At 46.1% G+C, this 27,303-nt stretch overlaps 1 pseudogene; it reads left to right on the top strand.

Annotated features, from left to right (window-relative positions):
- Positions 1 to 6,482: 6,482 nt before the first annotated feature.
- On the top strand, positions 6,483 to 6,718 carry LOC139267538 (U2 spliceosomal RNA; annotated as a pseudogene).
- Positions 6,719 to 27,303: the final 20,585 nt, after the last annotated feature.

Raw genomic sequence — 27,303 nt, 5'->3', positions numbered from 1 at the left:
GGCATTGATCTCTCCGGATGCCAGAGCCGGGGTGCACAAGTAATACTGTGTCCCCAGCACTTGAATGGTTTTGCTCGATCAGAATGTAAGTTTGCTTCTGCAGGCGCGGAACCTATCAATTGCGCCATGGAAGTGATGGCACAAGACCATGTTCCTCCACAGGTAGCATTCATAGGGGGTGGGACATATTGTGTCACCGCAAGTGCGCCCAGCATGGACAGCACACTGGTGTCCGGTAAGTGACAGCAATTTCTGTTTTAAACCCGAGGCAGAAGTTCAAGTGGCCCAGGAACGGATTGTCCCCATTCCTGAACCCTCCACTGTTCATCTCACTGTTAGTGACAACATAACAAACCTGCAAGACTATGTTTCACATTTTGGTTACAAAATTCCCCCTCTCCCCGAACATCTTACCGCTCTACTCAAAGCTGTAGAAATATCGCAGAAACATTTCTATACTCTATAACAAAAAACAATTGAGATAGGGGGCGAGATTTCGGAGATCACAGTTCCACCCTGGTGGGATATTTTCAGAAATATAGAGGTCCCAGCCGGGATCAGAATAGCTCGCGATTACTCTTTATCTATGGTGTACTACCTGCAGGGTGAGAGGCAGAGGTCATCGGTCCCGCCACCAGAGGGTGCTGGACGAGCCCTCGCAACTTGAGGGTTGCATCAGGGAGGGAAACACAAAATATGAGAGGACACTGCAGGAAAATCACAGTCACCCGGTGGGGTCGGGTTCAGATTCCACCTGCTGTAAAACGCAGAGGTCAAGTGTTAAAAAGTTTGTACTAGGTGTGTTTTACTGTGTACTTTTGTGAAACTGGAGTCATGGAGGGGTGTTGGACACCCTCTATGCTGTAATGTAACTTATGACTGAATTGCCCTGTAAACAGTAATACATACGTCTGGGTTTAGCTAGGTAAACCACAGGGTAAGGTTGGCTCTCGGGAATCAGGAATTTTGATCATTGAGGATGATACTCTGTGGCGAAGAGTGTCAAATGGGGAACTGTAAGATTCCAAAATTCGTGGAAACCCCTTCCTCAGTGTTTGGACTCATTAGAAAGGAAATTCGATTTGGGACTATCAAACAGAAAGTTTGGGATCCTAAAATGCTTATGGAAGAAATCTATGAGTTTTTAACCAAGTTTGGGATTTTTAAAAGGTGAATGTTGGCTCTGCAAGAAAAGGGGTGGGGTCAATCTCTAAAAGGCCAGTTTGGACATTGGAGCTAATGAACTGTTTATCCTCAAAATCTGCCCCTAGCAAACATTAGCATTTAAACAGACGACTACGGAAGAAACATTATTCACCCCACCCAGAGGACCCAAATATCACATACATATTCCAACACCTTTTCAACAGACATATAAATATCTGGCTCAGGCCACACTTCTGGAAGCAAAAAAAGCAGTGCTATCACAATGGACAAGAGCTCATCAACTCAAAAAAATCTATCAACGCCAGATTAAAACTTAATCAAGTTTCAGTTAGCTGGGCAGCAAAACTTAAACAAAAGAAACGTTAGATTTGGCGCGAAGATTAAACAGTCTCTCCGAGTATAATTCAGGGCCTATCGTACCAAGAGAGCTATCTCTATGCTGACCATCACAGAAAGAACTTTTCTGACCAAGCACTTTGGAACAACAAGATTGAGAGCACACGGCAAGAAAATGCAGGAAGAAACATCGGAGAAAATAACTCGCCCCAACTGGCTTCAATACGCAGCAGGGGTCTTCTGCCACGTCCAGGGTATGACAAGGCAAACCGGCTATAACCAAAGAACCCCGAAACCGCGAAACAGCCCTAACTGTCAAAGGAAGGATTGGTGAGCATTATCCCTGTTGCCCTAGAGTCTAACTTAGCTAGAGAGTAAGTGGGAGGTGGGAGGTATTTCTGTCGTGTTTATTACCGAAACAAAGTATTCCCCATTGTTTAGAACCTTTTGTAAGATTTTACAGTTTTACTGGAGTATATTTGTGTTCTTTGCTTTCTTGAATAAAATCCATACCTTCTTTGTACAAAACAGTTATCTGCTGCACTTTATCACACCCTGATTAATAAATCCAGGCTTGAGAACCAGGGAGTGGGAGCGACACGTAATCGCTCTGGGTCAGGGGAGGCAAACTGACCCCGCACACCACCCCTACAGTACTGGGGGAGTCTGTACCAATTGTGTGTGTCCCACCACAGCTGGCGGAGGATTCCTTCCACTTGTTTCATTCCCATCCAACAGAGGTCACTATTCAGCCGAGGTTACGTCTCAAAACGTGTGTAATGTGTTTGGTGGCCCAGTATAAAAGCTGAAATTACAAAACGCGTCAACGATGTTTAGTTTGTTTACAACATAACCTTTCTCTGCTCACTAATCGCACTTTTCTCCAGTCTGCCCCACCCTCTAAGGGGCCGTGGACACACCTTCAAATCGATTTGATTGGACCCCTGCAACGGTCCAATGCAGGGCATCAATACTGCCTGGTGATTATCAATAAATTCACCAAGTGGATTGGGACCTTCCCATGTAAAACTGACGGGGCAATTACTGCAGGGCGCTTGGTGCTGAGTGAGGTGATCAGCAGGTGGGGATTGTCCATACAGGTAGATAGTGACCAACTACATACTTCACCGCACAAGATTTCACACAATTGCAAAAATCGATTCTCCTCCAATATTTCTGAGCATCAACCATTGGGGAACAGAGATGAATCTTTGACTTGCCAGAACACATTCACATATCGTAACACATTGATATACTTCACAATACATATTCCTTGAATAGATTCATATATTTCTGAGAGCAGATTCATATACATCCCATTACACATTCAAATATATCCCATAACATATTCATATAATTCCCACAACATATTTATATACATCGCAGAACATATTCATGTACGTCGCAGAATGTATTTATATACCGAGAACACATTCATATATTTCCCATAACACATCAATACACATCCCAGTATACATTCCTAAAACAGATTCCAATACCCACCCTGAACACATCACACTCCCCCACAATACAAAGACCCCCGGGTCAGGGATTGGACGACCCCAGTACCGGACCCATGCCCGGGGTCAGGTTTCGGATCGGACCACTCAGGGTCAAACTCCGCCAGAGTAATGGATCGGATCTACCTGGTCCTGCCACCTGGTCTGGAGTGCTCCCCACCCGACTGGAAGCCAAGCCTGTCAATCAGGCAAACCTCCGGGGGGGAACCTGTCAGGGCCAATAGACACCGCTGTGAGTTAAATCTCCACAGCATGCTGCGAAACCCAGACTTCAGGTTACCTGTCCGAAACTCTGCTTCCCCCGCCTACATAACCGTCCCAGTAAATATCCAGGCCAATGTATTCCCTGAAAACCATTCATGTACCCAGAGCATATTAAAATACTACAACTCATTCATATACCATAATACATACATATACTGCCCAATATACATTCCGAGAACAGATTCATATACTTCCCTGGATACACCAATGTATTTAGTTAAGAGTCAGCTGTGGCTCAATTGGTAGTACCCTCACCTCTGAGTCGGAAGGTTGTGGGTTCAAGTCTCACTCCAGAAACTTGAGCACAAAAATCTAGGCTGACACTCCAGTATGGTGCTGAGGGAGTGCTGCACTGTCGGAGGTGCCGTCTTTCAGATGAAACCTTAAACCGAGGCTCCCTGAGGTGGACCTAAAAGGTCCCATTGCACTATTTCAAAGGGACTGAAGGCAGATAAGTCCCCTGGACCTGATGGCTTGCATCCTAGGGTCTTAAGAGAAGTAGTGGCAGGGATTGTGGATGCATTGGTTGTAACTTACCAAAATTCCCTGGATTCTGGGGAAATTGGAAAATTGCAAATGTAACGTCCCTATTTAAAAAAGGAGGCAGACAAAAAGCAGGAAACTATAGACCAATTAGCCAAACATCTGTGATTGGGAAAATGTTGGAGTCCATTATTAAAGAAGCAGTAGCAGGACATTTGGAAAAGCAAAATTCGGTCAGGCAGAATCAGCAGGGATTTATGAAGGGGAAGTCATGTTTGACAAATTTGCTGGAATACTTTGTGGATGTAACGAGCAGGGTGGATAAAGGGGAACCAGTGGATGTAGTCTATTTGGACTTCCAGAAGGTATTTGACAAGATGTCACATAAAAGGTTATTGCACAAGATAAAAGTTCACGGGGTTGGTGGTAATATATTAGCATGGTTAGAGGATTGGCTAACTAACAGAGTCGGGATAAATGGTTCATTCTCGGGTTGGCAATCAGTAACTCGTGGGGTGCCGCAGGGATCAGTGCTGGGACCCCAACTATTTACAATCAATATTAACGGCTAGGAAGAAGGGACTGAGTGTAATGTAGCCAAATTTTCTGACGACACAAAGATGGGAGGAAAAGCAACGTGTGAGGAGGACACAAAAAATCTGCAAAAAGACATAGATAGGCTAAGTGAATGGGCAAAAGTTTGGCAGATGGAGTATAATATTGGAAAGTGTGAAAGATCATGCAGTTTGGCAGCAAAAAAATCAAAGAGCAAGTTATTATTTAAATGGAGAAAAATTGCAAAGTGCTGCAGTACAGCAGGACTTGGGGGTACTTGTGCATGAAACACAAAAGGATAGTATGCAGGTACAGCAAGTGACCAGGAAGGCCAATGGGATATTGTTCTTTATTGCAAAGGGGATGGAGTATAAAAGCAGGGAAGTTGTCCTACAGTTAATCAGGGTATTGGTGAGGCCACACCTGGAATACCGCGTGCAGTTTTGGTTTCCATATTTACGAAAGGATATACTTGCTTTGGAGACAGTTCAGAGAAGGTTCACTCGGTTGATTTCAGAAATGAGGGTGTTGACTTATGAGGAAAGTTGAGTAGGTTGGGCCTCTACTCATTGGAATTCAGAAGAATGAGAGGTGATCTTATCGAAACGTATAAGATTCTGAGGGGGCTTGACAAGTTGGATGTAGAGAGGATGTTTCCGCTGATTGTAGGAGACTATAACTAAAGGGCATAATCTTAGAATAAGGGGCCGCCCATTTAAAGCTGAGATGAAGAGAAATTTCTTCTCTCAGAGGGTTGTAAATCTGTGGAATTTGCTTCCTCAGAGAGCTGTGGAAGCTGGGACATTGAATAAAATTATGACAGAAATAGATAGTTTCTTAAATGATAAGGGGATAAGGGGTTATGGGGAGTGGGCGGGGAAGTGGACCTGAGTCCATGATCAGATCAGCCATGAACGTATTGAATGGCAGAGCAGGTGCGAGGGGCTATATGGCCTACTCCTACTCCTATTTCCTATGTTCTTATGTTCTTGTGTAAGATTAGGGGAGTTATCCCCGGTGTCCTGGCCAATATTTATTCCTCAATCAACATCACGAAAACAGATTATCTGATCATTATCACAAATTGCATTTGGAGGCTTCATAGAAACATTGAAAATAGGTGCAGGAGTAGGCCATTCGGTCCTTCGAGCCTGCACCACCATTCAATATGATCATGGCTGATTATTTTTACAACCTTAGGACCCCATTCCTGCTTTCTCTCCATACGCCTTGATCCCTTTAGCAGTCAGGGCCACATCTAACTCCCTTTTGAATATATCCCGCGGTTCTGACCTGAAATTTTTTTATGAATCTACCTGGTGGTTGCGGAGGTTTGGAAACTTCTGGTCCTGGCCCTCTACACTAAGACCTTCGTAGACGCACATGTATCTCAGGATCGTAAGGGTTTTGTACGATTCAATGATATCGCGTGGGCCGGAACAACCGATCAGAGTAGGGGCATCTCCCATCCATACTGATGGTATCTATGGAATCACCATAAGTATGAATGGGAATATCCCCAAAACACAGAAAACTTGGAAGAGCGTATTGCCAAAGTGAAGCAAAAACTGGGATGGTGGAAGCTGGTGAAAGAACCTGGTCATCAGGAGTGAGGTGCTCTCGAGGTTGCTGTACGTGGCACAGCTCTGGCCCATCCCTCGCTCCTGTGCCACGGCAGTCACCCGGGCCGTCTTCCACTTTGTCTAGAGGTCCAAAATGGACCGTGTCCGCAGAGACACATTGTACAAATCTCTGGACAGTGGAGGAAACGATGTTCCGAACGTGACCCTCATCCTGATGGCGACCTTTGTGTGCGGCTGCATCAAGCTGTGCACAGACCCCCGGTACGCAAACACCAAGTGTCACTATGTGCTGAGGTTCTACCTGTTCCCATTGTTGCGAAGGATGGGCCTGTCCACGCTGCCGCGAAATGCCCCCACCAGTTGGACCATGCCTGTCCACCTGTCCTTTGTGGAAAAGTTTATAACAAAAAACCCCTTTGACCACAAGGCCATAAAGCAGTGGTCAGCACGTAACGTCCTGGATGCTCTACGAAAGAAGGAGAGTGTGGACCCTGTCGGGTGGTTCCCCGAGCAGACTGTCGAACTCGTTTGGCAGAACGTCTCATCGCCAGAGCTGTCACACAAGCACCAATACATAGCTTGTTTGGCCTTTTGGCTAAGATCAAGTGTAGTACCGTTTCTGACCAGCCACCATGACCTCATGGTGGTTCCTCCCTGGTCGGGAAGGTATATGCTTGCATTTTTGGAAACAGAAGGTGGGTGGGGAGGGTTGACCCATCCACCTCCACGGAGGTGTGTGGGGGACCTGACCCATCCACCTCCATGGCACGAACCTGGTATTGCAGTACTTCCAGGAACGGTGCAGTGGCTCTAGGCCTTTTGGCTAAGAGCATTGGCGCAGAGTGATCCTTGGCATGTGCAAGGTGACCTCTGGCGTTTGTGATTTGACAAAGAATTGGAACGATTGGCTACGAATTTAAAAAAAAAAAAAAACATAGCTTGTTTGGTGGTGAGGAGGGCCTTACCCATCAGAGCATTCATTCACAGCAGACATCTCAGCAGAACGGCACGGTGCCCCCGAGTCGGCTGCGGGGCAGACGAGACTGTCACCCATCTCCTTCAGGATTGCGCCTTCGCAAGGCAGGTTTGGAAAGAGATGCAGTGGTTGCTGTCGAGGTTCATCCCAAGCAGCTCCGTAACACAGGACTCTGTGCTCTACGGACTGTTCCCAGGGACACACACCGAGACAGACATCACCTGCTGCTGGAGGGCCATCAACTCGGTCAAAGACGCTCTTTGGTCTTGCCGAAACTTGCTGGTCTTCCAGAGCAAGGAGATGTCCACGTCTGCGTGTTGCAGACTGGCGCAATCCAAGATCCAGGATTACATGCTGAGGGATGCACTTAAAATTGGTGCATTCGCCGCAAAGGCACGGTGGGGAAGGGCCACAGTTTAAAGCCCTTCTGCCACGGTAAACCCAGGGGCTGGAATCAGTACAAAACTCCCCTCGGCCTGTACTTATAACTTCTTTTTTGTGTACATGGAGCACCATGATCTGTAAACACCTATGTAGTGCCATGTACAATGCAAGGTCTGTTTCGTAATGCACGTTGAAAAGAAAAATGTAAATGTACGGTCACCCATTCCATGTACTGTATAGTGACACATGTAATGTATTTTGTTGAATGTACTACAATGTATCCCGTATTGTACCGAATTGTACTTGACTGAAAAGCAAGGAAATGTATCGAACGGAACTGCCGTCAGCAACTGCCAAATGTAATGTATGGGATTGCTGACCGCAGCTAAATGTACTGAACTGCTTTTGAATGTACTGTACAAATTTTTACATGAATAAAGTATATTTTGAAAATAAAAAAAATAATATATTTCAAATTAATAAAAATGGAATTTAATTAATTATTTAAAACAAAAATTTAACTCTTTGAAAAATAAATTTACATATTTTAAAGGGTCTAAAAATAAACTTACCTTAAATAAACAGGATTTTAAATGTTTAAATTATGTGTAAAAAATGTATTTTTTACATTTGTACTTTAATGTACTTTAAAATTTTTACATTGATAAAAGCAGGCCTTACGCTTGCTTTTTCCATTTGTAAGAATTTGAAGAACATTCGCTAGGCAGGATTTGGGCAAATCGCCCAACTCTCCAGCTGAGGAGGTCTTTTAGTTTCGCATGCGGCAATCTGTGAATAGAACTTTTGACAGATTGCAAGTGCCGGGTTTAGGTGCATACGCTTCACATGCGCAAACACGGAACTTGTGGGAACCTTCACAGGCGAGTATGCACCTCGTATGTGTTATATATGTAAGCTTGTATATACACTGTACAGCCACCAGGGGGCTCATCCCCTGGAGTCCCAAGGGATCCCATAATCCCTTGTGAGCACTGGTATTTAAGGAGGCCTCACAGGTTGGAGAGGCACTCTGGAGACCTGCAATAAAAGAGGAAGGTCATACTTTACTTTGAGCTCACAGTATTGAGTCTGACTTTTTCTTCATACATAACAACTGTCGACGAGATACAGACAGCGAACCCAATGATGCAGAGAACAATGGGCATCCTGGAGAAATTCTCAGAGGGAGATGATTGGGAATCCTTTGTGGAGCGACTCGACCAATACTTCGTAGCCAACGAGCTGGATGGAGAAGCGAATGCTGCCAAAAGAAGGGCGATTCTCCTCACCGACTGCGGGGTACCATCGCATGGCCTCATGAAAAATCTGCTTGCTCCAGCAAAACCCACAGAGAAATCATACGATGATGTGTGCACACTGGTCCGGGAGCATTTGAACCTGAAGGAAAGCGTTCTGGTGGCAAGGTATTGGTTCTACACCTACAAAAGGTCTGAAAGCCAGGAAGTGGAGAGTTATGTCCACACTCCCGGTGGTTCCACACCCCCGGTGGTTCTACACTCCCGGTGGTTCCACACCCCCGCTGGTTCCACACCCCCGGTGGGTCTACATTCCCGGTGGTTCTTCATTCCCGGTGGTTCTACACCCATGCTGGTTCTACCTTCCCGGTGGTTCCACACCCTCGGTGGTTCTACACCGAGGGAGCTAAGACGCCTTGCAGGACATTGCAAATTTGAAGGACATTTGGAGCACATGCTCAGAGACTTTTTCTTACTTGGCATTGGCCACGAAACAATACTTAGCAAACTTTTGACTGTAGAGACACCAACCTTGAGTGCCACCAATGACAATACAAAGCAATTTTTCTCAGCACACAATTGCTGCTACAAGTACTGTGAACAAAGTGACGTTGTTTTCAAATTGCAACGTACAGGGCAGGTCACACATGTCTGTAGCTGCATGTCCGCAGATGTCTCAGAGTCCACCATCAAATGTGATGAATGCAGGCCATTAACATCTTGTTGGCGCTGCGGGGGTGATCATAGTTTCCATTCATGCTGCTTCAAAGGGTACATTTGCAAGGGCTGTGGAACAATGGGACACCTCCAACGAGTGTGCAGGTGAGCTGCAAATCCTGTTAATCCGGCAAACCACCATGTTGCAGAGGAGGATAGATCCACGGCGGATCACGTTGAACCAGAGCCTCAGACCGAGGAGGCAGAGGTACATGGGGTGCACACATTCACACAAAGTGTCCCCCGCTAATGCTGAATGTTGAACTAAATGGACTCCCGGTGTCAATGGAGCTGGACACGGGCGCAAGCCAATCCATCATGAATAAAAAGACTTTTGAAAAACTGTGGTGCAGCAAGGCTTCAAGGTCAGTCTTAACACCAATTCGCACGAAACTAAGAACTTATTCAAAGGAACTGATTCCCGTAATTGGCAGTGCTACTGTAAAGGTCTCCTACGATGGAGCGGTGCATAAGCTACCACTCTGGGTGGTACCGGCCGATGGCCCCACGCTGCTCGGTAGGAGCTGGCTGGGAAAGTTACACTGGAGCTGGGATGACGTCCGAGCTCTATCATCGCTGACGATACTTCGTGTGCCCAGGTCTTAAACAAGTTCCCTTCGCTGTTCGAACCAAGTATCGGGAAATTCCAAGGAGCAAAAGTGCAGAGCCACCTAATTCCGGGGGCACGACCCATCCATCACAAGGTGAGAGCAGTACCGTACGTAATGAGAGAAAGGATAGAGATTGAGCTAGACTGGCTGCAATGAGAGGACATCATTTCACCGGTCGAAGTCAATGAGTGGGCCAGCCCGATCATCCCAGTCCTCAAGGGAGATGACATATTCAGAATCTGTGGTGATTACAAAGTAACTATCAAATGTTTCTCCTTGCAGGATCAATACCCACTACCAAAGCCCGACAACCTCTTTGCAATGTTGGCGGGAGGAAAGACATTCATGAAGCTGGATCTAACTTCAGCCTACATGACGCAGGAGCTGGAGAAATCATCGAAGGGCCTCACCTGCATCAACATGCACAAAGGCCTCTTCATTTATTACAGATGCCCATTTGGAATTCGATCAGCTGCAGCGATATTCCAGAGAAACATGGAAAGCTTACTGAAGTCGGTCCCGCATACGGTGGTCTTCCAGGACGACATCTTGGTCACAGGTCGGGACACAGTCGAGCATCTGCAGAACCTGGCGGAGGTTCTGAGTCAACTCAACCGCGTGGGGCTCAGGCTAAAATGCTAGAAGTGCATTTTCCTGGCGCCTGAGGTGGAGTTCCTGGGGAGGAGGATCGCGGCAGACAGATCAGGCCAACCAATTCGAAGATGGAAGCAATCGAGAACGCACTGAGGCCACAGAACATGATGGAGCTGCAGTCATTTCTAGGACTCCTGAACTACTTTGGTAACTTCTTACCGGGTCTCAGCACACTATTAGAACCTCTGCATGCCTTACTGCATGAAGGGGATGAATGGGTATGGGGCAAAAGCCAAGAAAATGCCTTTGTAAAAGCGAGAAAATTGTGATGCTCAAACAAATTGCTTGTGTTGTATGATCCATGTAAGCGTTTGGTACTAGCATGTGATGCGTCGTCATTTGGTGTCGGGTGTGTATTGCAACAAGCTAATGATTTTGGGAAATTGCAACCGGTTGCTTATGCATCCAGGAGTCTGTCTAAGGCTGAGAGAGCCTACAGCATGACTGAAAAAGAAGTGTTAGCATGTGTCTTGGTAAAGAAAATACATCAATATCTGTTTGAGCTAAAATTCGAATTGGAAACTGACCATAAGCCACTTATATCACTGCTTTCTGAGAGTAAAGGGGTAAATACTAAAGCATCGGCCCATATCCAGAGATGGGCACTCATGTTGTCCGCATACAACTATGCCATCTGCCACAGGCCAGGCACAGAAAACTGCACCGATGCTCTCAGTAGGCTGCCATTGCTCACCATGGAGGTGAAATGGCGCAGCTGGCAAATTTAATCATGGTTATGGAAGCATTTGAGAGTGAGTAATCACCCGTCACAGCTGGACAGATTAAAATCTGGACAAGCCAGGACCCCTTACTGTCCCTAGTTAAAACCTGAGTGCTTCACGGGAGCTGGTCCAGTGTCCCAGTGGAAATGCAAGAAGAGATAATGCCGTTCCAGCGGCACAAAGATGAAATGTTTATACAAGCAGACTACCTTCTGTGGGGTAATCGAGTAGTGGTTCCCAAGAAGGGCAGAGATACCTTCATTCGTGACCTCCACAGTACCCACCCAGGCATCATAATGATGAAAGCGATAGACAGATTCCAAGTATGGTGGTCCGGTATTGATGCGGACTTAGAGTCCTGTGTGCACAGATGTAACACATGCTCGCAGCCAGGCAATGTACCCAGGGAGGCACCACTAAGTTTATGGTCTTGGCCCTCCAAACCATGGTCTAGGCTCCATGTCGACTATGCAGGCCCATTCTTGGGCAAAATATTCCTTGTGGTTGTAGATGCGTACTCCAAATGGATTGAATGTGAGATAATATCGGCAAGCACGTCCGCTGCCACCACTGAAAGCCTGCGGGCCATGTTTGCCACGCATGGTCTGCCCGATGTCCTTGTGAGCGACAACGGGCCATGTCTTACCAGTGCTGAGTTGAAAGAATTCATGATCCGCAACAGGATCAAACATGTTACATTTGCCCCGTTTAAACCAGCATCCAATGATCAGGCAGAGAGAGCAGTGCAAACCATCAAGCAGGGCTTGAAGAGGGTAACAGAAGGCTCACTGCAGACTCGCCTGTCCCGAGTCCTGCTTAGCTACCACACGAGACCCCACTCGCTCACTGGGATCCCACCTGCTGAACTGCTCATGAAAAGAGCAGTTAAGGCAAGGCTCTCGTTAGTTCACCCCGATCTACATGAACAGGTAGAGAGCAGGCGGCTTCAAAAAAGTCAATAACATGATAGCACAAATGTGTCACGCGAGATTGAAATCAATGATCCTGTATTTGCATTGAATTATGGACAAGGTCCCAAGTGGCTTCCCGATACTATTGTGGCCAAAGGGGGGAGCAGGGTGTTTCGGGTCAAACTTTCAAATGTTCTCATTGACCGGAAACACTTGCACCAAAACAAACTCAGATTTACGGAGGTTAAATAGAGAGGTTCAAAATCGTGAAGGGTTTTGATAAAGAAAGTAAGGAGCAATTGTTTCCACTTGTAGAAGTGTCGAGAACCAAAGGACACAAACTTAAGGAAATTGGCAAAAGAGTCAGAGGTGAGATGAAAATGTTTTTTATGCAGCGAGTTTTTATGATCTGGAATGCACAGCAATGATGGTGGAAGCAGATTCAATTGTAACTTTCAAAAAGTATTGGTTAAATAACTGAAGGGGAGAAAATTGCCAGACTAAGTGGAAATTGCAGCGCAGTGGGAGAGCTCTGTCAAACAACTTGCTGGAGAGAGGGAAGAAGGCAGAGAATAAGCTCATTTAAAGGCAGCCTGCACTCAAAGAGAAGAGTCCTCATTCCTGAACTGGATGTGGCAGAAGCAAGTGGGAGGAAGAGAAGAGCAGCTAATTCCGGGGTAGGAATTGGTTATGGCCCTTGTTCGGGGAATGACAGGTGGGTGAAGATGTCACTGGTAGGGCAGAGGTAGAAGACCACTTGTATCTTTCTTACTCCTCCCCACAGCAGCACCTAATTAAGGTGATCTAAAGCAATAACACAGGTAGAGATGGTATATCGGCACTTACCATGACGATCCTCTGTAGTTTCAGTAGGTGCCTGATCATGTTGTACCTTTGTTTGCGCTCCCAAACCTTTACACAGGCAAGCTGCAGATGATCCAGAATAAGCTGCAGCAGCCACTGGCCCCGGAATGGCCGTGTCCCCAACAGGTTCGGCTGCATGGCTGCTCAGGATCACCAAGTCTCCTCCCCCATGAGGGGTCAGCTGTCTATTCCAAGAGGGGCCACAACTCAGGACCTGAGATTCCGGGTGGTTATGGGACACTTCCTCCTGTGAGAGAGAAGAGAAGAAGACATGAGTTCTGCAGCGAAGGCTGGACTGGTATTCTGATTGAGCCATGTGCCCCACAGTATTTATATCGGCTGCTTTTCCCCACATAACACCATTGTGGGAGCACCATCAACACAAGGACAGCAGCAATTCAAGAAGAGGGCCCACCACCACCTTCTGAGGGCTACTGGGGATAAGCAATAAATACAGCTTTGCCAGTGATTCTAAAATCTCAACAATTGTTTGAAAAGGTTCTCCTCACTCCCACCTCATCAGCAGCATCTCTTCTTTTCCATCACTCAGACAGGGGGCTTGGGAGAAGCAACAGCCCATCAGTTGCCCACACACCATCTCTATAATAGACTCAGATTTGAAGCACAGCAAGTTACAGAGCTTCTTGGACAAAGCAGGACGGTGCGATTAGGTTTGGATTGCTCGAGCAAGGACACAGCACAAACACAAGTAGTTGAGGGAGTCGTTGAGGTGAATAACATCGATACATTCAAGGGGAAGCGAGACAGGCCCAAGGTTAAAGGAATAGAAGGATATGTTGCTGGGGTTAGATGAATTGGTGTGGGAGGAGGCTCATGTGGACCATAAACACCTGTTGGGCTGAATGGCCTGTTTCTGTGCTGTACGTGTTATGCAATTCCAGGGAAGCAGGAATGGTGCATTTCATTGCAGTGGGTTTGGGTGCTTCTTTCCACTCCCCCCAACACCCCCCACCCCCCACCCCCCCCCGGGCCACATCCTGCCATTAGTTTGTGCTGAATCTGGGGGTTTCCCCAGGCGGCCCGGATATCCCGCCAGAGAGCTGTATTTACATACGCTGCATTAAGCTGGTTAGGTGCTTTTTTGGGCCCCACCGAGGAAATCATTTAATTCTGGGCCCACCAATGAGGGACCAGTATTCAGAAAGACATTGATGGACCAAGTTCTTCAGCCACACCAGGCTGTTACACTCCTCATAGACCAGTAAGGAGCTGTTCCCATATTCCACCTGGTGCCCCTGTTACACCACCACTGGGTCACTGCATCGGCCGCCCGTTTTACCTGTCTGAGATCCGATAACTCAGCACAGACTGCAGATTACACCAGGGGGTGAAACCCGTCCTGGGCGGAAGCTTGATTTTCTTTTCTATTGAATTCAATGGAACCGGGCGGAATGTAAAACGTTAGCGGCCGATCTGCTATCGCCCGATTTGCTCTGCCGCCCAAGAAAAGTTTAATCCATTGGGTCCTTCCTGATCTGTATGGTTCAGTTCCACAACACAGGACAACTTACCCACTGAGACAACCGCCGATTATCAGAGACCCATATTTAAACAAGGGGAGATATTTTTTATTCATTCATGGGTTGAGGGCATTGCTGGCAAGGCCAGCATTTATTGTCCATCCCTAATTTCCCTTGAGAATGTGTGGCTTGTGATTGTGGGAACAGGAACAGATCAGGAGATGGCTGATTTCTGCCACGAAGTTTACTGCCTTGAGCCTTTAGGGTCCATTTCATTCAAAGTAAGTATATTCAGGAGCCCACTGTTTGCTGCCTTGTTTGTGCCAGCTCATTTTACTTTTGTAACTAAGAGACAGAAAGACATTTTATCAGTGCTTGTTTTTGTGGAAACATTTGAGTCAAGTTTTATGGAGCGGGAAAAACCTGCTTTAAGAAATTATATTAAATTCTACGTTTTGTTCCAAAAAATATCTTTCATTTAATTGATCAATTCATTCCTGCTTGTCTATTCCTGGAGAGGCTTGATACAGTCCCATCATTAAATTATCTCAGGAATAACTTGCACAATTAGTCTCAAGAAATGGATGTTTTATTGCCTGTGAAATACTGTCCCTTTGCTTGCAAGGTTTCCTGGCATAATACAATGGGAATCTTCACACCTTACACCAAACCATATTCCCATTTGATTTCCAGATTTCCATTTGTATACCTAATACAAAATTTGGGAACCAATCATTTAAGCCCTTTTGGATCTGATTATTTATAAACCTCCATACATACTACATGTATTTGCCTTTGCGATCAATTGTTCCTTGTAGTCTTTGTTGTTCTGATATAACATCCTCTGCCTGCCTATTTATTCCTTTAAACAGTCCCTTTAATTACTTGTGCATGGTTTATCATGTTCCCACATTCTCTTTATGTCAATTCACCTGATTTTCTTCCCGAATTGCTCTTCGTAAAATCGTTCCCATTTCTCTTAGCACTGGATGGTGAAATTCTGCAATCATATGGTTGCCTCAATCAGAAAGCAAAGGTACAAAAGAAAATTTAACAAGAGTAGGAAAATTTGTGACACATCAGAACTTTTAAACAGTTCCTCCAATTGCCATCAAACTCCGGGGTATTTAAGATCTGTGTCTCACTGACTACTTTTTCCAACATAGATTCAACTGTTCGATTTATTCTTTCCACCAAGCCTGACACATGCGGGTATTATGGGATGTGCAAAACCTATTCTATCCCGAACATTGTGTACATTTCTTTCATGACCAAGCCCACAAGTCACGCTCCATTATCACTGTCGATCACCTCGAACTCCCCACCTCGAAATAACTTGTTTCACAAGAACTTTTTCAGAAATGGGCGTTGTGGTATCATTTCGAGCTGTTACTTAAAAACCTAATACAGCCTGTCTTTGCATTCAGCAATCCGATGTGGCAAATAGAAGTAAGGGGTTAATTACTTGTTCACTGTGAAAAACCCCTGAGGGTGGGGAGGAGTCAACCAGCACCACGGCCGTTTCAGACCTGCTGTTTAAGTCAAGAAAAAGCTCCTTTATACCATCTTTAAATAAACTCATGGTGCATTTTAACAGTGGTATAATACAAACTTCAGTCAAAATAAAATTCTGACCAGCATCTTTGATTTAAAATTTCCACATTTCATTAAAGCACAGGAGTTTTCCTTAAATCTCCTATTACTGGGGACACCATCTGAAATGTGTGACATTAATTTCAGTTTAACAACCATATTCAAGCTTTCAACGTAACACTCCCGGTTCCTTAATCACACTCAATCATTCAATTCTTATTTACTCTCATCCACCTTAAAAAATATCTGAATTCCCTGTAATGGTTATGAACTGACAGATCGTACACCCAAGGAACATCAATATAGTTTAAATAATTCGCTGTCTGTCGTGGCCCTCCCAGAAAACCAGTAATTTGATAATTTGATCAGACACTCAGCCTGTCAATTTAAAATCCCATGTGGGAAAGACTATTTGTCAGGCTTGTAGTGGCTCCTGTTTAAAAGTATTCTCCTCCTCCATTGCTGGAAGGACGGGGTGTAGTGAATGGAAAGGGGCTCCTGGGGAACCAGCCCACAGTTCCAGTCTCTTTCTACAACCTCTGCGACTTCCTCTCTTCCTTCTGGTCTTTTATCCTGTAACACGCTTTGGGTTTACTGAAATGTGTCTTTGATTTCTGCAACTTCCCTTTAGCATTTCTCATTCAATCCTTCATAATCTACTTTATTCTCATTATCGGCTCCTTGTGTCAGTCACTGTGTTGAGTAGGGAGCGATAGTTCGTAGCCTCCTCTGCCAACCCTTCCCTGTCTACCTTGTCTCCATTGCTACCCGCTTGGGTCATCGCACACATTGTGTCTCTTTCCTCTCAGCTGTTCTTGGAGCCATTGTATCCCTTTCTGATATTCGACACCGGACACTGTCGGGCTTGAAAACCTCACTTTTGAAAATCAGTAATAACTTTCAAAAGAAGCTTCTATATAAAGCTCCCAGTGTAAGGCCAAAGAAACCAAATTCTGTGATTAACCTTTTTGAACGTTCTGTATTAATGCACATGTAAAACACAAACGCTGTCAATACTGACTCTCTGTAATCTGTAAGAACTTCTGGAGACTTCGGCTTAAAATGTTTAATGTTGATCTGTGCTAACGATGAGAAACCCGTGAAGAGACACACCAACACTTGGACTGTAAGAAACCTTGTGTGTAGGAATGTAAAAACGCACAAACTATAATCAGCACAAACATTAAGAGAAACCCCAACACAATAGAAGCAATACTGTCAGTAAGAAACCTTTGTAGAAATGTAGACACTGATAGTGACTACTTAAAGTGCAAGAAATATAATCAATGAGACACAGTAAGGTCTGTGATAGTGCTGGACTATAGACAATAGTGACCAGTTTCTGAAGTGCTTATGTATGCTCAAGGAAGATATACATCATCGATCGATCAAAAGAGTGAAGGTTGGTGTGGCAGGTAGCCATGGAAACAACACATGAGAAAAAGCAGGGTCAAATCTCACAGATGAAGGGAGCAAGGAGACAGCAGTAGTCAGAGAAGGGTGACCTGGTCAGTCATCAGAAGTTGTGCTCCACGAACCTGACAGACCACCGGGTCGATTGTGAGTGTGCAGGGAAACTAAGGCAGAGACTCAGTAAAGATGAGTGGGAACACGGCTGCAGTCAAGGAAGGGTGACCTGGTCAGTCATCAGAAGACGCGCATCACGAATCGTCAGCGAACCACTGGGACGATTGTGAGCACGCAGGGAACTGAGGAACTGGTAACTATAACATAGCTTAGCATCTCACGGGACAGACTGATAGATGTAATGTTGATAACAGGTTGATCAGACTCAGTAAAGATGGTCACACAAAGTGTGAACTATACTTATTGGTGTCTTGTCATTATTTTCCAGAGTCGAACTCTGAGAAGTGTTAACTAATCGTTCTTCCCATGGTCCTGGAACAGTGAATCTCTCCCTTTATCCCCCAGGCCATTGCTGCCTGCACCTTTACAGTGGGCCACAAATCATTATAATGTTACTTTAACTGAGAACATCTGATCCAAGTTTCTCCATTTATGTCTTCAATTTCTATATCGGCTTTGTTCAACTACTTCTGACCGGTGAAACACTACATCACTTTCCAGTTGATTCTCCAATCACACAGTAAAATTTCCTAGTTTTATTCTATCTATGGCCAAACCAGACCGTTTGTAACCTTGGTGTCCTATTTGACCATGAGATGATATTCTGACCCCAAGTTCACTCATCACAATGATTGCCTACTTACATCTCCATAACATCACCTGTCTCCATCCCTGCTTCACCTTAGCTGCTGCAGACACCCTCATCCATGGCTTTGTTACCTCTGAACTTGACTATTGCAATGCTCTCCTGGCCTGCCTCCCATCTTCCACCCTCTATAAACTTGAGCTCATCCAAAGCTCTGCCGTCCCTAACCGAACTCGCACCGAGTCCCGTTCACCCATCACCCCTGTGTTCACTGATCCTATCCTAACTCGCACCAAGTCCCGTTCACCCATCACCCCTGTGCTCACTGCCGCTATCCTAACTCGCAGAGTCCCGTTCACCCATCACCCCTGTGTTCACTGATCCTATCCTAACTCGCACCAAGTCCCGTTCACCCATCATCCCTGTGCTCACTGCCCCTATCCTAACTCGCACCGAGACCCGTTCACCCATCACCCCTGTGTTCACTGACCCTATCCTTACTCGCACCAAGTCCCGTTCACCCATCATCCCTGTGTTCACTGACCCTATCCTAACTCACACCAAGTCCCGTTCACCCATCACCCCTGTGCTCACTGACCCTATCCTAACTTGCACTGAGTCCCGTTCACCCATCATTCCAGTGCTCACTGACCCTATCCTAACTCTCACTGAGTCCCGTTCACCCATCATCCCTGTGCTCACTGCCCCTATCCTAACTTGCAGAGTCTCGTTCACCCATCACCTCTGTGCTCACTGACCCTATTCTAACTCGCACCAAGTCCCGTTCACCCATCACCCCTATGCTCACTGCCCCTATCCTAACTTGTACCAAGTCCCGTTCACACATCTCTCCTGTGTTCGCTGACCTACATTGGATCCCGATCCAGCAAATTCTTCATTTTAAAATTGTCATCCTTAATTTCAAATCTCTCCATGGCCTTGCCACTCCCTATCTCTGTAACCTCCTCCAACCCCTTGAATACCAGTTGTTGCTGTTGTTGAAGTCCATGAATGCATTGTGGGAAGTATGTGAATGTGTTGTAGAATCATTGAATCGTGCAGAACAGAAGGAGGCCATTTGGCCCATCGAGCTGGTGCAGCCTCTGAAAAATGTACCAATTAGTACCACTCTCCACACTTTCCCCATTTTAACTTTTTAACTCGAGATCCTATTCCCAGTTTGAAAATCACTATTGAATCTGCTTTCACCACCCTTGCAGGTAATGCATTTCAGATCATAACAACTCTCAGGGTAAAAATAAATACTCCTCATCTCTCCCCTGGCTTATTTCAGGATTATTTTAAATCTGTGTCCTCTGGTTACCAAACGTCCTGCCCAGTGGAAACAGTTTCACCCTATCACATCTATCAGAACCCCTCATAAACTTCTTTACTAAATCTCCCTTAACATTCTCTGCTCCAAGAAAAGCAATCCAAGCTTCTCCAGTCTATCCAAGTAACTGAAAGCCCTCATCCCTGGAACCATTCATGTTAATCTCCTCTGGATCTCTCCAAGGCCTTGACCCCTTTCTGAACTGTGGTGCCCAGATTTGTGAACAATATTCGAGCTGAGGTCCAAACGTTGATTTATTGAGGTTTACCATAACATCCTTGCATTTGTACACTATGCCCTATTGTAAAACCAAGGGTCCGTACGCTTTCTTAAACTTTGTCTGTCTCATTCAAAGCTTTGTGCCTGCGAACACCCTGTATATCTGGGCAGTATATAAATGTGTTCTGGGAAATGCATGGATGTGTTTTGGGTACATGAATCTGTTTTGGGTACATGAATGTATTCTGGATATATAAATGCATGCTGGATATATAAATATGTTTTGGGAAGTATAACAACATAACTGAAGAGCCAGTGGCTTTGTGGATACAAATTGGCTGAGGGACAGAAAGCAGAGACCAGTGGTGAACGGGTGTTTTCCAGTGATGTCCCCAGGGGTCGGTATTCAGACCACTGCTCATTTTGATAGCTATCACTGATGTGGAATTGGATATACCGTGCATAACTTCATATTGTGCAGATGAGATGAAACTCAGAAAAGTAATAAACAGACTGGTGAAATGGGCCGACACACAGAAATGGAGAGCAGGGTGAAGTGATGCATTTTGCAGGGTGAAGGAGGAGAGGCGATATAAACTAAATTATTATAAACTAAATGGTACAATTTTAAAGCAGGTGCAGGTAGAGAGGGACCTGGGGTTTATGTACAAATATCTTTGCAGGTGACTGAACAAGTTAGTCACACTGCTGAAATACAAACCGGATCGATAGCTTTATAAATAGAGGCAGAGAATACAAAAACACGGAGGTTATGAGAAAGTATTTACCAGGGGCACTAATAAGATGGATAGGACATTAAAAGAGATCAAAAAATATAATGAGTTTTGAGACAGCAAGATGGGAGTTATTTGATAAACTAATTAAACTTATGGAGGATAAAACCCCTGTATGGATGGATTGCATCCACAAATACTAAAAGAAGCAAACAGAGAGATTGCAGAGGCACTATTACATATTGATAAAAATTCACATATATATACACACAGATAAATAGGGATAGTGACAGGGGTCTGGTGTACAGCTAATGTGATTCCTATATTAAACAGGGAGATAGAAAAAGTCCAGGGAACTAAAGCCCAGTGAGCTTAATGTCGGTGGTGGGAAGGTTAATGGAAACTTTACTGATGGGCAGAGGCTTCCCCAAAGTGGGTAATGGAGTTCTGGCGTGATGATAATCGTCCGGTACATCCTGTGGTAATTAATGGAGGCCAGCGACAGACAATGCTTGTGGACACTGGTTGGGCTGTTACCATTAAACACACCCCATGCCCTGAGCGCCACTCTCTGGCCACAGGGAAGATTATTTATTTAACTGCCTTTGTAGGATCGATACAATAGGCACCCGAGATAAAGGAGGGACGGTTTAAATTTGGGCTGGAGCATGTTACTCTAGAGAGGCCGGTTGTGATGCACTTAATGAACGGGGAAGGTATTGTGGGTCAAATTTCCTCGATAAATGCGGTGTAATTGTGGATTATGCGAATGATCTATTACGGTTTGGGAAAGGAAATTCTCACGGCAGAGCGATATCAGACACGCATGTTGTTTCTGCGATTGAGGAGCATGAGACATACGTGGTAGTTGCAGACACACACAGACCCGAACACACAAGCTCTGTTAACTCAGTATCAGACCATGTTCGCTACTCACAAACACGATTGTGGGTGCTCAATAGAGGAGGAGGTGGGTAATGGGCCGGCCCATGTTAAAGTAAAACAGTGTCCCATTCCAGCTGAGAGTCAGTTAGCGCTACAAACCACACAAGACGCATTGCTACAGCAGGACATCTTTACGAATAATTCACCAATTGTCCAGTTAAGAAACCAGATGGGAGTTGGTGGCTCACTATCGATTACCGCTTCAATGCTGGGGATGTTGGCGCGGCTGTCCTCCCAGGGGATGTGTAGGATCTTGCGGAGAAATCGTTGGTGGTATTTCTCCAGCGACTTGAGGGGTCTGCCGAACATGGTCCATGTCTCTGAGCAAGACAGGAGGGCGGGTATCACTACAACCCTGTAGACCATGAGCTGGGTGGTAGTTTTGAGGGCCTGGCGCTGGGCAGGCCACATTGTTCGAATACCCGGCATGAGATTACCAAAGCAAGCACTCTACTCAGAACTCCAAATGTGGGCAGAGGAAATGTTTCAAGGACACCCTCAAAGCCTCCCTGATAAAGTGCAACATCCTCACCGACACCTGGGAGTCCCTGGCCAAAGACTGCCCTAAGTGGAGGAAGTGCATCCGGGAGGGCACTGAGCACCTCGAGTCTCATCGCCGAGAGCGTGCAGAAAACAAGCGCAGGCAGCGGAAAGCATGTGGCAAACCTGTTCCACCCACCCTTTCCCATAACAACTATCTATCCCAGCTGTGACAGAGTCTCTGTTTCTCGTATTGGACTGTTCAGCCACCTTAGAACTCATTTTAAGAGTGGAAGCAAGTCTTCCTCGATTCCAAGGAACCTCCTGTGATGATGATCGATTACCGAACATTAAACACTGGCATGTACCCATGTAGTGCGAGGGACGCCCACATTACTCTCCCAAATACCAAGGAAAACGAGGTGGTTCTCCACCCTGGACATTGTAAATGGGATTTGGAGCATTCTCATCTCGCAGAAAGTGCACAGTCCTGATCAGCACAAGGTGCACATTATTCAAAGACTTCCCCTACCAGTTTCAAAGACACTGAGGTCACTCCTCGGATTAGTGGGATACCAGCGATCTTTCATTCCCCACTTCGCAGAGGGAGCAAAACCATTGTGGGAATTATTGAAGGTACCGAGTGACGAGATAAAGGCTCACTGTTTGCTGCCATGTTTGTGCCAGCTCATTTTACTTTAGTCGCTAAGAGACAGAAAGACATTTTGTCAGTGCCTGTTTGATGAACACGTTTGAATTTGTGTCTTGTGGAAAAATGAGATGTGTTTTTATCAAAAAATCTACTTTATGAAATTATATTAAAATCTATCTCCTATTCCAAAAAAATCTTTAATTTTACTAATATATTCCTGTTTGTCCATTAAAGGAGGGGCTTGATACAGTCCCATCTTTAAATTACCTTAGCAATAATTCCCATAATTAGTGATGTGTATCAGGAAATTGAAGTCCTATTGCTTCACACATTGACTTCTCAGGGATTGAGGTTAATTTACACGTTTTTTAAAGTGTCAGTCGGGGAAGAGATGTCAGTGCTGGGGACTGGGATATTCTCCACATTTCAGATGACCCCCAGTCAGCATCAAGTACTCCTGGAGCGGGTGTAGCACAGACAGCTGCAGAGTAAAGTCCCACATGGAACCTCAGCCCAAAGCTCACAAGAGCAATCACTCCTCCACCAGTTCGACACTTCCGTTTCCCTCACCACTTGTTCTTTCCCCACCCTGAGTCCCATTATCAATGTGTGAACAGTTAGAGCCATCGTTTGAGAGGAAAGGATAGTTTGCTGTCCACTTTACCACTCGTTCCACAGCTGAGCTCACTCGTCTCAGGCAAGTCAAAGCTTCTGCACTGGTCCCCAGAGGTTGATGCTCAAAACATTGGGGTGGACATTATTTACGGCCCATTTTTGGATCCATAACTATCGAGTGGGGCCAATGCGCGTGTCCGAAGCCTGAGGCTGGCCCGAAATTGGTCCTCGGTCCTCACGAACATTTTATACATGAGCTGCCATCACCTGCTGGACCTCCACAGGCAGCGACACATTTTACTGAGAGGGAATTCGGGAATCTTGCCTCACCGGCAGCGGCCCGAAGTTAAGTTCAGGAAGGGGGTTAGAACAGCCACACTGGGCGATCGCGGGGATGTGGATTCGGGGAGCATTCCCGTTTCCCCTGACTCCATTCAATCCAGGCCAATTTCTGAAAGGGGACTCAAGACAATCCTTAGGTCCCTCAGTTACATCGCAGAAGGCCTGACGCATGTTTTAGACGGCTGCTCGGGATGACGGCAAAGCTGCCCTTAGTAATATGGCGGAGCCGTTAAAACAGGCGCTGATCTGGTGCGAGACGTGCTCCAAGATTGGCCCCTTTTGTCCCAGTTTCCTTGCCGGAAGGAAAATGTGCTACTATTAAACACAGTTCCTCCAATTGTATCAAACTCAGGGATATGTAAGATCTCAGGCTCACTGACGACTTTCTCCAACACAGGTTTAATTGTTCTATTTGTTCCTTCCGCCAAGCCTGATACTTGCGGGTATTATGGGATGTGGAATTTCTGTTCAATCCCGAACGTTGAGCACATTTCTAGTATGACCGAGCCCACAAGTCATGCTCCATTATCACCAGCGATCACCTCAAACTCCCCACTTCGGAAAACACAAGAACTTTTGCAGCAGTGAACGTAATGGTATCATTCGAGCTGATACTTAACAACCTAATACAGCCTGTCTTTACATTTAGCAATCCGATGTGGCAAATAGAAGTAAGGGGTTAATTACTTGTTCACTGTGAAAAACCCCTGAGGATGGGGAGGAGTCAGCTAGCACCACGGCCGTATCTGACGTGCTGTTAAGTCAAATTAAAAAAGTGAATTAAATGATCAAATTGTCACTTTGTAATTCTCTAAAGCTACTTTTTATCCTCTTTAAAAAAAACTCTGTGCATTTCAACAGTGGTACAATATCAATTTCAGTCAAAATATATCCACACCTGCATTTTAAATTTAAAATGTCCACATTTCTTTAAAGCATAAACGTTTTCCTTAAATCTCCTATTACTGGGGACACCATCTGAAATGTGTGATATTAATTTCAGTTTAACAACCATATTCACGCTCTCAACTTAACACTCCCAGTACCTTAATCACACTCAATCATTCAATCCTTATTTGCTCTTGTCCACCTTAAAAAATATCTGATTTCCCTGTAATGGTTATGAACTCACAGATCGAACACCCAAGGAACATCAACATAGTTTAAATAGCTCGCTGTCTGTTGTGGCCCTCCCAGAAAACCAGTCATTTGATAATTTGATCAGACACTCAGCCTGTCAATTTAAAATCCCATGTGGGAAAAACCATTTGTCAGGCTTGTGATTCCTATATTAAACAGGGAGATAGAACAAGTCCAGGGAACTAAAGAGCAGTGAGCTTAACGCCGGTGGTGGGAAAGTTAATGGAATCTTTACTGATGGGCGGGGGCCTCCCCGAAGTGGGTAATGGGGTTCCGACGTTGATGGTAATAACCGTCCGGTAGATCCTGTGGTAATTAATGGAGGCCAGCGACAGACAACTCTTTTGGAGTTAACAATAAACATTAAATCATAAACATTAAATCGTGCCCCCCCCCCCCCCGATCTGGGGGACACTCCAAACATTTTCCAAGGCCCTTTGTTTTTTTTTGTATTTTTGTCGATTTTTTTTGTGGTTTTATTTGGGCTCGAAAACCATAATTTACAAGTGCCCCCTATAAAAGGGGAGGGGGACACTAAAACTAGCATTTAAAACAAATTAAACTTTGAAACGTATAAAATCAAATTAAAATTTGGTTGCCGGGGGTTATAATGCACTCCAGTCCCTCCGGCGCCCACCTCTCGCGGAAGGCCGCGAGCGTACCGGTGGACACCGCGTGCTCCATCTCCAGGGACACCCTGGCCCGGATGTAAGCACGGAAGAGAGGCAGGCAGTCAGGCTGAACGACCCCCTCGACCGCCCGCTGCCTGGACCGGCTGATGGCACCCTTGGCCGTGCCCAGGAGCAGTCCTACGAGGAGGCCCTCGGACCTATCCGCTCCCCTCCGCACAGGGTGCCCAAAGATCAGGAGTGTGGGACTGAAGTGCAGCCAGAAATTGAGGAGCAGCCTCTTCAAATAATGAAACAGGGACTGCAACCTTGCACACTCCATAAAAACATGGAACACGGACTCCTCCAGACTGCAGAAATTGCAGGTGGCCTGGGAGTCCGTGAACCGGCTTAAAAATTTGTTGCACAGGACTGCTCCGTGCACCACCCTCCAGGCCAAGTCCCCGATAAATAGTGGGAGGACTCCCGCATAGAGTGCACTCCATCGGGGACCCCCGCCTCCTCCGGATGGCAAGATGGTATGCCATGACGTGTCCGGATGGCAGGCGAGGATGGCAAGGTTGAGAGTGTGCAGGAGCAGCCCGTACAGGAAACCCCTCCGCGCAGAACTGAAAGGCACGGAGGGGATTTCCCCGAGGCGGCTCAAGTTGTGAGGCGCAGGCTCCCGAGGGAGGTTCCGGGGTTTGGCGCCGATGAGGAATTCCATCCGGACAGGGGTCAGTTCGGACGGGATCTCCCCACGTACTTGAGCCTCCTCGACACAACTAACGGAGTCAGGGCCCAGAGCTGTTTTTAGCGACTGGATGGCATCGGCCGCCAGTGACAGACAATGCTTATGGACACTGGTTGGGCTGTTACCAGTGAACACACCCCATGCCCTAAGCGCCATCCTCTGGCCACAGGGAAGATTATTTCTTTAACTGCCTTTGTCGGATCGATGCAAAAGGCACCCGAGATAAAGGAGGAACGGTTTAAATTTGGGCTGGAGCATGTTACTCTCGAGAGGCCGGTTGAGATGTACTTAATGAATGGGGAAGGTGTTGTGGGTCAGATTTCCTCGATAAATGTGGTGTAATCGTGGATTATGCGAATGATCTGTTTGGGAAAGGAAATTTTCACAGCAGATGGGTATCGGCTGTTTCTGCGATTGAGGAGCCCGAGACATACGAGATAGTTACACACACACACACAGACCTGAACACACAAGCTCTGTTAACTCAGTATCAGGCCACGTTCGCTACTCACAAGCACGATTGTGGGAGCTCGATAGGAGCAGAGGTGGTTAACGGGCCAGCCCGTGTTAAAGTAAAACAGTGCCCCAATACAGCTGAGAGTTAGTGAGTGCTACGAACTTAACCTTATCCCAGTCCAAGTGCATGCCTCCCTCAGCCGAAGAGCCTTATCCCAGTCCAAGTGCATCCTCCCCCGCCACCCCACTATAGATGGGGCAGGCATTGTGTACAGATTGTTAACAGGTTTATTGGGGATTAAGTGAATACTGACAGTGTTGTGACTTGTGGATATCATCCACTCCAACGATGTTCGTTCTAGGCGGCTGTAAGAACGTGACCCGTCTTCCCTGAGTTCCCTCTGATTTCACCCCCCACCCCCGTTACTCTCCCCCCGCCATGCCCCACAGCCTCTCACTCCCCCAGCCTCTCACCCTCTCTCTTCCCCCGGCCTCCCTCTCTGAATGGTGGCAGATTCGGAAAAGGGGATGTTGTGTATCTGTAAAGCATGCACTCACATGTTCTGCCACCAGGGAGCTCATCCCCTGAAGTCCCAAGGGATCCCAGCATCTCTTGGGACCATTGTATATAAGCCGGCCCCTAAGGATTGTTCCTCACTCTGGAGTGTCTTATTAAAGACTAAGGTCACTGTTACTTTAACCTCCCTGTGTGCAGTCTCATCTGTGTTAGGAACACAATAGGGGAGGTGCAACGAGACCTAGGTGTCATGGTTCA

Source organism: Pristiophorus japonicus, chromosome 7 (assembly GCF_044704955.1).
Source record: "Pristiophorus japonicus isolate sPriJap1 chromosome 7, sPriJap1.hap1, whole genome shotgun sequence".
Classification (NCBI taxonomy): domain Eukaryota; kingdom Metazoa; phylum Chordata; class Chondrichthyes; family Pristiophoridae; genus Pristiophorus; species Pristiophorus japonicus.
Note: the sequence above shows the minus strand (reverse complement) of the source record. Positions and strands in the feature narration are given on the sequence as shown.